The sequence below is a fragment of the Apium graveolens genome, chromosome 4, assembly GCF_009905375.1.
Source record: "Apium graveolens cultivar Ventura chromosome 4, ASM990537v1, whole genome shotgun sequence".
Taxonomy (NCBI): domain Eukaryota; kingdom Viridiplantae; phylum Streptophyta; class Magnoliopsida; order Apiales; family Apiaceae; genus Apium; species Apium graveolens.
In genome coordinates, this window is record NC_133650.1 from 119,085,543 (window position 1) to 119,098,408 (window position 12,866).

The following is a 12,866-nucleotide window of genomic DNA, read 5'->3' on the forward strand; positions in this document are numbered from 1 at the left end:
ACCCGATTATCCTACCGGCTGGAGGCCACTTCTTTTATGTATTTTGACATACCCTTTTTGGTAACTATAAACTTTTACCATGCTCTTGTACAAATGTTTTATGGTTATTGATTATGATCTGGTTTTATTGAACTCTATTGTTTATCATATTGAAATGCTTTAGAATTGGATAGTTTTCTTTGTATGGACCAAATTCGTGGTCAGACCATATCGATGGTTAAGTTAGGCTAATGTGTGCCTTAGATCCAGTAGTTAGAGCAGTGTTGTGTGCTTTGCTCGGGGTTAGTGCGTGACTGATCAGCAGCCTAACCTTGGTTTAAAAACTTAAAATGAATAATCCAATTCTATTGGTTGTTTAACAAGAAACTTGATTCCTTTAAATCATCTCATTTATTATTGTCTAACCTCAGTTATTGATAATATGACTTGCTGAGCTAGTTAGCTCACACTTGCGAATTTTTTTATATATTCTACAGTTAAGAAGGATACGGTTGATAGCAAGGTTTCCCAGTTCAATGTTCGAGCTAGGATTCCAGATTATGATTGATCGAGCTAGCAGGAGCTTATGGCAGTAGTGAGATAGCAAGGTTGTAAGAATGATTTTATTATCAATTGTAAGTTAAATTAGTTGGGATTTGGTACGATGTAATAATTAAGGTTGTGGCTTGTTTTCATACTTTAACCTGTTGCGATCCGTGGTTTTGTGAAGCAGGGTCATTATAAATAATATTTCTTATACAGGTTGATATATTGTGTTTGTGTTGTGGACCCCAAACTTCTGACCCGGGTTTGGAGGGTACCACATTGGATGCCTTAGAGACAAGATGCCAGGGAACTGATGCAATTAAGAAGAACAGGAGGACAATACTCACTCAAGAGTATGAGCACTTTGACTCAAAACCTGATGAGTCATTAACTGGTTTATATGACAGATTTGTCAAACTCTAGAATGATCTGTCACTAGTGGAATATGATCTTGAAGATTCTAATCTTAAATTCCTTTTAGCTCTTCTTAAAAGTTGGGATTTGAAGGCAACTACTATAAGAGACAACTATGCTCTTGATGAAACTACTCTTGATGAAATTTATGGTATGCTCAAAACTCATGAACTTGAGATGGATCAAAGAAGCAAGAGACATGGGAGAAAGTCAAGGATAGTTGCTCTTAAGGCTGAGGAGGAATCCCCCAAAGTGGCTGTCTCAAAGAAAGGCAAAGGAAAGGCTCTCATCACAAAGTCTGATTCAGATTCATCAAGTTCTGATAATGATGAGGATTCAGAAACTGAAAGTCTATCTGAGATGGATGTTGATGAAGAGATGATGAGATTGTGTGCTCTTATGGTGAAGGGTATCACAAAGATAGCCTACAGGAAATTCAGAAGGGGAAAGAAGTTTTCCAAGAAAAGTGGAAGTTCTGATAAGAAGGGATTCAGAAAATCTGAAGGCAAAGCAGGAAAGTCTGACAGAGGAGATTACTAAAATGTTAAATGCTACAATTATCACTACAAGAAAAAAGTCCATAGACATCGCTTTTTGACCGATGTCTATGCTGTTTTCCAACTGATGTTGATGTAGGTGATGTCTATTCTAGACATCGGTGAATACCCGATGTCTATACTCGATTAAACATCGATTTTAGTTAAAAAACAGATGTCTATGTGTTGATTATTTACATAAAATGCTATAAATAAATTAATTAATAACTAAATTACACCTAATTAAACATGTTAAACATATCATGAGCTATCTTTTTTGTCACAAAAACATCGATTTTCATGAAAAACACTGATGTCTATGTGATGATTTTTTACAAAAAATGCTATAACAAAATTATTTAATAACTAAATTACAACTATTAAAACATATTAAACATATATTGAGCTATGTTTTTTGTCACAAAAACATCGATAATTTTGACAGAGGTGATGTAAAATGACATATTAAACATCGGTTTCTTTAATGAAAGGTGATGTCTAATTTAGCGTATAGATATCAGTGTTTTCTAGAATGAAGTGATGTCTATGTATCATTTAGACTTGAACATGTTAGTCTTTAACATCAGTTGTTTGCCTAAAACTGATGTACATTGTGTTTTTTGACATCATTTTTGTTTGGTTAAAAGTGATGTTTATAATGTTACTTGACATCAGTTTTGTCTTAAACAAAGTGATTTCTATGTTTCATTTAGACTTGAACCTGGATTTCTTTGACATCGGTTTTTTACCTTAAAGTGATGTATATTATCTTTTTTGACATCAGCTTTTCTGAATTGAAAGTGATGTGTAAGAAGTTTATAGACCAAATTGTGTAAAGTTTTACATCACTAATTGTGTAATTATTGTCTCAGAACGTCAACCAAAATAGTAAAACATATGATCTGAAATCTAAACTATTACATTCTCGGTTCTAAACATATGCAACACGGAAGGTTGATAAAAGTTGTGGTTACTGCTGCCTAATTGAAGTTGGTGAAATCCTTGATAGCTTTGGGAGGAAGAATCGATATCTGGTATTTCTTGTTTACACCAGAGCCTTTGGTGATCAGCGTACGGGTAGTGCATAGTAATTGGAGACTTCGTTTGCTGGAATGCGATAGTAGGCCAGTTAGTATGGTGGGAACCATAGCAGCAATGTCATACGCTTCTGCTGCTTCTTCCTGAGTGCCTATTAAATAGTCATGGTGAAAACTGAATGAGATCGCGAGAGAGTATTCTTAATTAGACCACACACACATTCTCCCTAATATAAATGCATTTCTGATAAGCATGATTCAATCAGTACAGGGGATAAGAACTAAAGGATTATTATTCATGGAGCTCTAAACGATTGAAAGAATGCAACACACATGTAAAATTTCTTTATTACAAAATATTCTCCCTGTTTATGCAACAACTTTTTAAATTCCAACAGTCTCCTCCTTAAAGAACACATATCTTAACTTACTACTTTGAGCAAAGAAAAGCACACGTTGTTCTGCTAAGAAAGGTCTTTATTACTGAATATTCTCTCCATTTACACCTTTTTAAATTCCTAAAGTTTCCTCATTAAACAACACATATATCAGCTTACTCTTTTGAGCAAAGGAACAATACAGATAGACAAAAAAAGGCAAACCGCACCCGTTTTTTTGCTCAGGAAGGTCTTCTACAAATTCTTGCTTCCACGAACTAACATCCATTGATTATTCCAAATTCACAAACAGAAGCTCCCTTAACAGAGAGGAAAACCAAACATCATGATCATTAGGAACTTTATTAGTTATAAGAGGCTAAGAGCCATAGGTTAATTGACAGTTCACCGGTAAATGCGATAGTTGGGACTATACATGCAGCTTTCAGCAAACTTGACCAGATCTTCTGGAGGAAGACGTGTTGCCAAGCCTGTGAGACATCAAATTTGTTATGTTTTAGGATGGAAAATAGATGGACAATAGATAAATCTATGATACAAAAGATACTAACCAAGGTCATATGCTTTAGCAGCAACTTTAGCTGCAATGTTAGCGGATATTGTTCTGATATTAGAAAATGGTGGGAATGTCATTCCCTTATCATAGTGTTCCTGTGTTACTTGACAGGCCAAAGCTTCAGCTGTTTAAAAAAATTCACAGATAATAAGCTTTTACGCACTCAGCTGACATAGTATGCGTCTAGTTATCAAACAATTATGGTTCATACATAGCAATTTATAGTTCAGTAGTCAGCATTATTAATAGGAAGAATTATGGTATATTTAGAACATGTAATTCCATGGTCCTATAAATGGAGTGTCAGTACTTACAAGCTGCAAGAAGCATTTCATCGTGCATGCGGATTGCACCAGACATAACCAAACCAAGTCCAAGTCCAGGAAAGATATATGCGTTATTTGCCTTTAAAATAAAGAGAACCCAAACATCTCAGTCATTTATGCTTATATAATTTTTTCTAACTAATACTGATATAAAATGTACAAGATAAATTTATAGAACCTGGCCAGGAATGAAAAGTTGGTCATTGTATTTCACAGGGTCAAATGGACTTCCACTGGCAAACACTGTGCGGCCCTGTATTAAGGAATAAGGTTTTGTTGGTTCAATGAGTTTCTTTGAAGTAAATAACAACAACTAATGTTGGATACATATCAATATATCATGGAGGGAAGAAAAACATCTTTTGTTTACCTCAGACCAGTTATAAGCTTCTTCAGCAGTGCACTCAGCTTGAGAGGTTGGGTTTGAGAGAGCCATAATAAGAGGTTTCTGCATTTCGTCGGCTCATGAACTTACATACATGTATATAAAAATATGTTATATTGAGATACATGCCAAGGGGGAGGAAGGACCTTATTGAAAGAAGCCATAGCCTCTACAACTTCTTTAGTGAATGTCTTCCCCTGTCCTGATGTTCCAATCAAGACTGTTGGCTTAATAGCCTACAGTAACTCGAAACCAAATTAGAGATCAGAAATCAAACAAGAGACCAGGACGACAATCTTTGATGACTGACTGCAGGGAATACTACGAGTCTACTGTGTACAAGAATAGTTGAACTGTTATTTCAGTTTATTGAACCTCATTTATATGTGTGTTCATGGTTCTACTGCTTCTCATTTATTTATTGGTTCTCACTTGATCAAAACCCACCTTTTTAAATATTTTGCCTTTTCTGTGAGTTAGCAAATCAGGGCTCTAAAATCATTTTTAAGATTATTATCTTGAATCAGATTAGATTTAAGTAAAAGATAAGAAAACTAGATATAAGTAATTATAAAGAGGCCTAAGCGACAGATATGTTAAAAAACAACAGTCAGCAAGACTGTTGTTAAGTGCTCACTATAAAATTTTAATAACCATCTTTTGTCTTGTTCTATTTACAAGTTATATTGCAACTCCTCTTCATTCTTTAACAACCAATTTACTGAATCTTCACATAAGATAGATAAGGAAGCTTTGCATTAACAACCATGCTAGATTAGCCAAACCTAAAGTCTACTAAAACTAATTTACACGTATGCAAGTAGAAAAATAATTTGAAGGGAAGGGGCGAACCCACAACATACCAAAACTTTCATTACTTGTCGATCCCCTCCTTTAAGAGAATCAAGATACTGGAACTTCTCATATTTCCTGTTGATTACTGCCAAGCACCAATGTGCTTCTTTGTGGATAGGGACAAATATCTGAAATTAATAATGATGATAAGAAATATTATCAGCATCCCAACTATAATAGGGTAACAATAATTAATACACACACACAAATTACTTTTTCACATTCAATGAGACTGTATCCCAACTTCCTTTGAGTAGTCCATCTTCTGACTGATTTATAATCATAGCCACTTCCCCCACCTATCAACTGAGATCACATATAAAAAAATTTATCAAAACAAATAGGTAGCGTAGAGCAGAAAGAAAGATCCAACACCAAAAGAAAAATATATCAGTCAACTCTAGCAGGAACCTTAATTAAATAGGAAATAAAACAAGTAATATTTATATAGGAATAAATTAATAGTCATTATATAAAGAAGTAGCAATACTGCAATCAAGTCAAAAAACTATGAGAATTTTGGCAGCATGACACCAACTTAGCCGTCTAAAACTTAAGTTTAACTGACTTTTACTAATTGTTGACGTTTGAAACACCAGGATAGGGGACTATATGTGTAAATACAATAGTCAGAATTCCATCTCTTCTCATTCGGATGATGGTTCTTGAAGAAAGACCCTTTATATAACTATAAAGAAGCAAAGCAAACACTACAAGAAGTGACAAATAAACTAAGTTAATAATAGTAGCAGGTCTTGCCAATTGTGGTAGTTGCAATACATTGAAGTTCAAATCATACTTAATAATCTAACTTGTTTTATAGTTTAAGATATGAATAGTACTTCTTTATAAGTTTAAAAGGTGAACCAGTCTAACCAACAAGGTCTAAACTACCACAAACCTGCTAATGGCAAATTGGCAATATACCCAGAAAGGAAAGGCAAGAAAAAGTATATACCAGTTACATTTTTGTGGACATTAAAAAATTATTCTTTTTTTCAGTTGCCTTCAATACTTGGAAAGAGCACATCATATTTCCATCAACGCTCATCATTGCACCAGCATTATCAAATTCACCGCAATAGTTGGGAGCGGAAAATATGGTAACAAGCTGTCTTTCAGCAAAGAATTCATAACCATCCTCCACAACCTGCACAAGCATAACGTCAAATCATCAACTCCGGTGCAAATTAATTGTTGAAAAAGAGAAAATTATTGGTTTTACCTGATGAGCACGACAAACAAGGTCCAAGTCATGCTTCGCTAAGAACTCTGACATCTTATCAGGGCCAAAGGTGAATGATACTCCTTTATCATTCAATCCCCATCCCTTGACATCATTACTGGGATCTGACCAAAGTAAATCATAGAGCAAACCTGTGTCAGGTATAGCAGTTGGACGTGGCAGGTTTTTGATCTGATCCAAATTGTTAAAATCAGGGGACAGACCACCATACATGCACAATATCTTATCATCAACAACAGCAGCCACAGGAAGACAGTTGAAACAGTCAGTAAAGGTTTTCCATAGTTTAACATTGAATCGGCGCTTACATTCATCATAAAATCCACATATTCTATTGATAGAGGCGCATTCATAGTTTCCCCTAAGAAGAAAAAAGTTATTCGAATACTTAATTATATAAGCAAGCAAGAGCCATATCGTTTCTAAACTTTATTTTCCACGTCCACATAATCCCCTAAAAATAGATAATTTGATTGAGGAGGAAAGCCACCATACTCAAAGAGTCGTAACAAATCACTATACTGCCCATGGATGTCACCTGAAATGCAAACGGGTGTACATTATATATTTTCAGCAAGCACAAATCTTAGTATTAAGTGAACCATAGCAGTCTTGTGTAGCAGAAAATTTAAAAAAATATAAACAAAAAAGCCAGACATTGAAGCTTAAAGTGTAAATAGCTTCACCTTTTATCCAAATGAAAGGTACAAGCCTTAAATTGCACACATTACATATAACATTTTTACAGTTATTGCTACAATTCAATTTGATATTGTAGAGCTAAATAAAGAGATGAAATCTATAACAAGCACCAAGTTCCAAATCAAAACATTTAAAACCTAATCATATCCGTAATAAAATAATAGATCAACATTTATAACGAGCAAAATAAGATAAACAACACTAAATTAAATCACAAATCACAACTAAAGCAAAAAAAATGAGGATTGAAGTTAAAAAATACCATGTAATCAGTAGAGATGAAAGAATCGTTAACTTTACACAATTTACAAAAACAAAAAAAAAACAAAAATACAAATGAAAAACCAAAAACACCCAAATTACCTAAAGCTCTAAATCTTTTTCTCAGATTAGGTCCTGTATATAACAAGAAGAAAAGTATTAGCAACAAGTTTAGACACTAAATTAATAAAAAAATAAGGGTTTCGAATTAGAAAAAACCCCAATTTACAAAATTAGGGTTTTGAATTCAAAAATCCTCAACTTTTAAAACTGGTCTTCATGCAGAGAAGACCAGTTCGATTCAATTAGATACAACACTTACCGAAGTAGAGAGGTTAACTGAAAGAGGTTTAACGGAGAGATTGGGAGCGGAGAGAGGTTCAGAGAGAGAGAGAGAGAGGTTCCAGAGACAGGTTCGAGACAGAGAGGTTCGAGAGAGAGAGAGAGGTTCGAGAGATTGTGATGGTGAGATGATGGCCGGAGTTCAGAGAGATTGTGAGGGGAGAGAGGTTTGATCGAGAGAGAGAGGGAGGTTCGAGAGAGTGAGAGAGACTGTTTTTTAGTTTTTAGTTTTGATTTTTTAGTTTTTTGTTTTGATTTTGTATCTGAAGATTAATTTGGGGGGAACCAAAATTTGGTTAAGGGGGGAGAATTTTGGGATGGGGGGAATTTAGAACTAAAACTGAATGAAAATTTGACTAAGGGGGAAAGAAAAGGTGGGCGTGAAATTATTTTTTTTAGTGAATTTTAGACATCGGTTTAATTATAACCGATGTCTACAAAGAACAAAGACATCACAAAAACATGGGGTGATGTCAATATTTCTTTTCACATCAGTGGCAAAGTTAACTGATGTCTAATGTGTGATGTCTATTGACATTATTCTTGTAGTGTATGGTGAGAAAGGCCACATATCTCCTGATTTCAAGAAAGGAAAAGGTGACAAAGGCAATCAAGTCTGATATGAAAAATGTTAGCATAAACCCTGAAGTTAAATCCGCTGCAAATGCTAACAAACTTAATAAGGCCAAAGGATCCAAGCAAGTCTGGATCCTTAAAACTAATCATTAGTGGTTTTTGTGATTGAAGGGCAACAGGAAAAACATCCTAGTTCTTGACAGTGGATGTTCAGACATATGATTGGAAATAAAGCCCTGCTATCAGACTTTGTGGAGAAAGCTGGCCCAGGAGTTTCTTATGGAGATGGCAACATGGGAAAAACTCTGGGATATGGTAATATCAAACTTGGGAATGTCATCATTGAAAAAGTAGCTCTATTCTCATGACTTAAACACAATCTGCTGAGTGTTAGTCAAATCTGTGACAGAGGTTATCATGTGGATTTCTTTGAAGAACACTGTGAAGTTGTAAGCAAATCTACAGGCAAAGTTGTTCTGAAGGGATACAGGCATGGTAACATTTATGAAGCCAAGCTCTCAACAAGTTCTGATTGTTCTGCAATCTGTCTATTAAGTTGAGCATCAATTGAAGAAAGCTGGGATTGGCACAAGAAACTCTCTCATTTAAATTTTAACAATATAAATGAACTAGTCAAGAAAGATCTTGTGAGAGGACTGCCAAAATCAGTATTTGCTCCTGATGGCCTTTGTGATTCATGTCAAAAGGCAAAACAAAGAAAATCTTCATTCAAGAGCAAGACTGAATCTTCAATTCTTGAGCCTTATCACCTAGTACATGTTGATCTATTTGGTCCAGTGAATGTCATAGTAGATGAGTTTACCAGATACACATGGGTGTATTTCTTGCACACAAAAAGTGAAAATGCATCTATCTTGATTGATCATGTCAAACAACTGGATAAATTGGTCAAAGACTCTGTGAAAATCATAAGAAGTGATAATGGCACTGAGTTCAAGAATATGATTATGGAAGAGTTCTGCAAAGACCATGGAATAAAGTAGGAATTATCTGCTCCTCGAACTCCACAGCAAAATGGAGTTGTTGAAAGAAAGAATAGAACTTTTACTGAAGCTGCACGAACTATGCTTGATGAAGCAAAGTTACCAACGTACTTTTGGGCTGAAGCTGTGCAGACTGCTTGTTTTACTCAAAATACAATACTTATCAACAAGCATGGAAAGACACCATATGAGATGGTGAAGAAAAAGAAGCCAAATATGAAGTACTTTCATGTATTTGGATGCAAGTGTTTTGTTCTTAAGACTCATCCTGAACAGCTATCCAAATTTGATCTAAAAGCTGATGAAGGAATTTTTGTTGGATATCCACTTTCCACAAAAGCCTTCAGAGTCTACAATTTAAGAACAAGGATTGTCATGGAATCTATCAATGTCTCTTTTGGTGATAAGAAGATTACTGGACTTGAAGATTTCAATGATCATGATCAGCTGAGATTTGAGAATGAAGTTTTAAATTCTAATTCTGTAAATTTTGATAGTCTAAATCCTGATATTGCAAACTCTGATGGGTTAAACTCTGATGTTATTGAAACTGTGGTGACTATGCCGAAGGAAAATGTACCTGTGCAGGGGGAGCATATTGAAGATCCAACCACATCTCAAGAAGCATTAGAACCTAGAACAGTCTCTTCAAGTTCTGATTCATCAAGTTCTGATGGGCCAAGTTCTGATAATTCCGGAAACTTTAATTCTGATTCGTCAAGTTCTGATGGGCCAAGTTCTGATAATTCTGGAAACTCAAATTCTGAAGGATCCAACTCAGAGAGTATAATTTCAGGGGGAGTATTAGAAAATGTTGATGGAGACAGCATGGATCATTGGGGAGCATCCATTTCTAGAGATCACATTCCATCTGTAAGAAAGTGGACTAAAGCACATACACCTGACTTGATTATTGGAAATCCTGGAGCATGTGTTAGAACTAGAACAGCAACATCAAATGAATGTCTCTATCATTCTTTTCTTTCTCAGACTGAACCAAAGAAAGTGGAAGAAGCTCTTCAAGATGCTGATTGGGTGCAAGCAATGCAGGAAGAGTTAAATGAATTTGAAAGAAATAAAGTCTGGACCCTAGTGCCAAGACAAAAGAATAGATCTGTTATTGGTACAAAGTGGGTGTTCAGAAATAAAATTGATAGTGATGGCATAATTACAAGAAATAAAGTAAGGCTGGTTACAAAAGGATATTCTCAACATAAGGGAATTGATTATGATGAAACATTTGCACCAGTTGCTAGATTGGAAGCCATAAGGATATTTCTGGCTTATGCTACTCACAAAAAGTTTAAAGTCTTTCAAATGGATGTAAAAAGTGCTTTTTTTAATGGAGAATTGGAAGAAGAAGTATATGTTGAACAACCTCCAGGTTTTGTAGATTCAAAATTTCCTAATCATATCTACAGACTTGATACAACACTTTATGGCCTTAAGCAAGCTCCAGGAGCATGGTATGAGACATTAGCTCAGTTTCTTCTGGAAAGTGGATTTAACAGAGGGACAATTGACAAAAATTTATTCTATCTCAACCATGGAAATGACTTACTTTTTGGTGCAGATATATGTTGATGATATTATTTTTGGTTCTACAAATGACAGACTTTGTAAAAGGTTTACCAAGCTAATGCAGTCAAGATATCAAATGAATATGATGGGAGAATTTAGCTATTTTATGGGCCTTCAAGTCAAGAAGAATGAAGAAGGAACTTTTATTTGTCAATCTAAGTACACCAGAAATTTGTTGAAGAAATTTGGAATGCAAGACTGTTCAAGTGCATCCACTCATATGGCCACTGCAACAAAATTGGATAAGGATACTGGTACATCAGTAGATATTATTGATTACAGAGATATGATTGGCTCACTAATCTATCTAACTGTAAGTAGACCTGATACTATGTATGCTACCTGTCTTTGTGCAAGATTTCAAGCAGATCCAAGAGAACCTCACCTAACAGCTGTGAAAAGAATTTTCAAGTACCTTAAGGGTATAGCTGATCTAGGATTATGGTATCTAGGGAATCAGACTTTAAGCTAATAGGTTACTCAGATGCAGATTTTACAGGGTGCAAAATTGACAGGAAAAGCACAGGTGGAAGCTTCCAATTTCTTGGAGGCAGATTAGTTTCTTGGTTTAGCAAGAAACAAAAGTCAATTTCCACATCAACTGCAGAGGCAGAGTACATTGCTGCAGGAAGCTGTTGTGCACAGATTCTTTGGATGAAGAATCAGTTACTGGATTATGGGTTAGAATTTTCTAAAATCCCTATTTACTGTGATAATCAAAGTGCTATTTCTATGACAAGTAATCCAGTTCAGCACTCAATAACAAAGCACATCAGCATTAGTACCACTTCATAAGGGAGCATGTGATGGAAGGTACAGTGGAATTGTAACAAGCAGATATCTTCACAAAACCAATATGTGAAGCTACTTTTACAAGATTGGTAAATGAACTTGGAATGGTTTCAGGTTCTTTCTCTAAATCTGTTTAGTTTATGTTTTGATACATCAGACTTTATGATCAGTATTTACAGATATTACTATCTTTATGTAATTTGTGCTTAAATTGAAATTTACCTAAGTGCTGGCTGTTGTCTGATGTGAATTTCTAAACTCTGATAGTGATATAAATGTTTATGTGACTATTCAATCCAATGAGGATAACTGTGCTAGATGCTGACCTAGTAGTCTCTAATATACTACATATCCCATGTTTGAAGTAATTGTTTATGTGGAAATCTTTTAACACAAGCAAATTCTGATATTGAGCTTGGTTAGGTTTACTTTGTGTATCTTATTACTAAGTCAAAAACTAGAATAGTGCTTCTTATCTGTTAAGTTCTGATGTTGGTAAATCTTATGGATATACTAAGTGCTGATAAGCCTCACTTATCAAAAGAAAAAGTAAAGAAAAGAAATAAATATCAGGTACTCCTTTGAGATCTAGAGAAAAATGTATGTGGAAGGGAAGACCCAAGTGCATTGTTGGTATTATGTAATACGCATTAGAAAAGCAAAATAAATTTTTCTTGGTGACTTTTCACATTCTCTGATTACTTGAAAAATACTCTAATAATAGCAAAAATTCTGATAAGCAGTTGTGACTGACTTACACTGAGCAGCTCCTGTGAAAAAGAATATCAAAAGATGCATAAAATGAGCACAAAATAGTTGAGGTGGACTCATGTATGAACTCATTCTATAATAGACTTCAGACTAATGACAGGTTTTGAGCAAAGTTCTTAGTTATGCCTTATTTTTAAGATGTACTGAAGTGAATCAGACTTTACTCTTTGTCTGATATTTAGCTTACCGCCCACATTTACACTCCATATGAATGATGAAATTACTGTGGTGATCAATGTTGTTTTAGATGAACAGTTTAAGTGTCAGTTGCATAAATTCTGAGGACAAGTTCTGATGGAAGTTCTGATGATTAAGTTCTGAGGAAACCATATCAGTATTTGTGTGAAGAATTATAGAAATAAACATTCACTTTTTGAGTACAGAAGCCATATTCTGATGACTTTTAAATTCTGATAATAATCAAGTTCTAATGCTTACGTGGCAGTATTTATTTACTTGATTTATTTTTGGTCAATACTTAGACGGTTCTATTTTATCAGAATATTGGTTTAAGTGAGATAAAGATAGTCATAATTACTTATTTAGTGGGAACAGTTTT

At 34.7% G+C, this 12,866-nt stretch overlaps 1 long non-coding RNA gene and 1 pseudogene across 1 annotated transcript; both read right to left on the bottom strand.

Moving 5' to 3' along the window:
• Positions 1-3,475: 3,475 nt before the first annotated feature.
• LOC141716871 (uncharacterized) lies at positions 3,476-4,035 on the bottom strand. The gene is made up of 3 exons (XR_012573396.1): positions 3,971-4,035; positions 3,781-3,871; positions 3,476-3,590 (listed from the first exon to the last, which is right to left on the bottom strand). It is a non-coding gene; the product is annotated as an uncharacterized LOC141716871 (long non-coding RNA).
• Positions 4,036-5,809: 1,774 nt separating this feature from the next.
• On the bottom strand, positions 5,810-12,514 carry LOC141718912 (serine/threonine-protein phosphatase PP1 isozyme 4-like; annotated as a pseudogene).
• Positions 12,515-12,866: the final 352 nt, after the last annotated feature.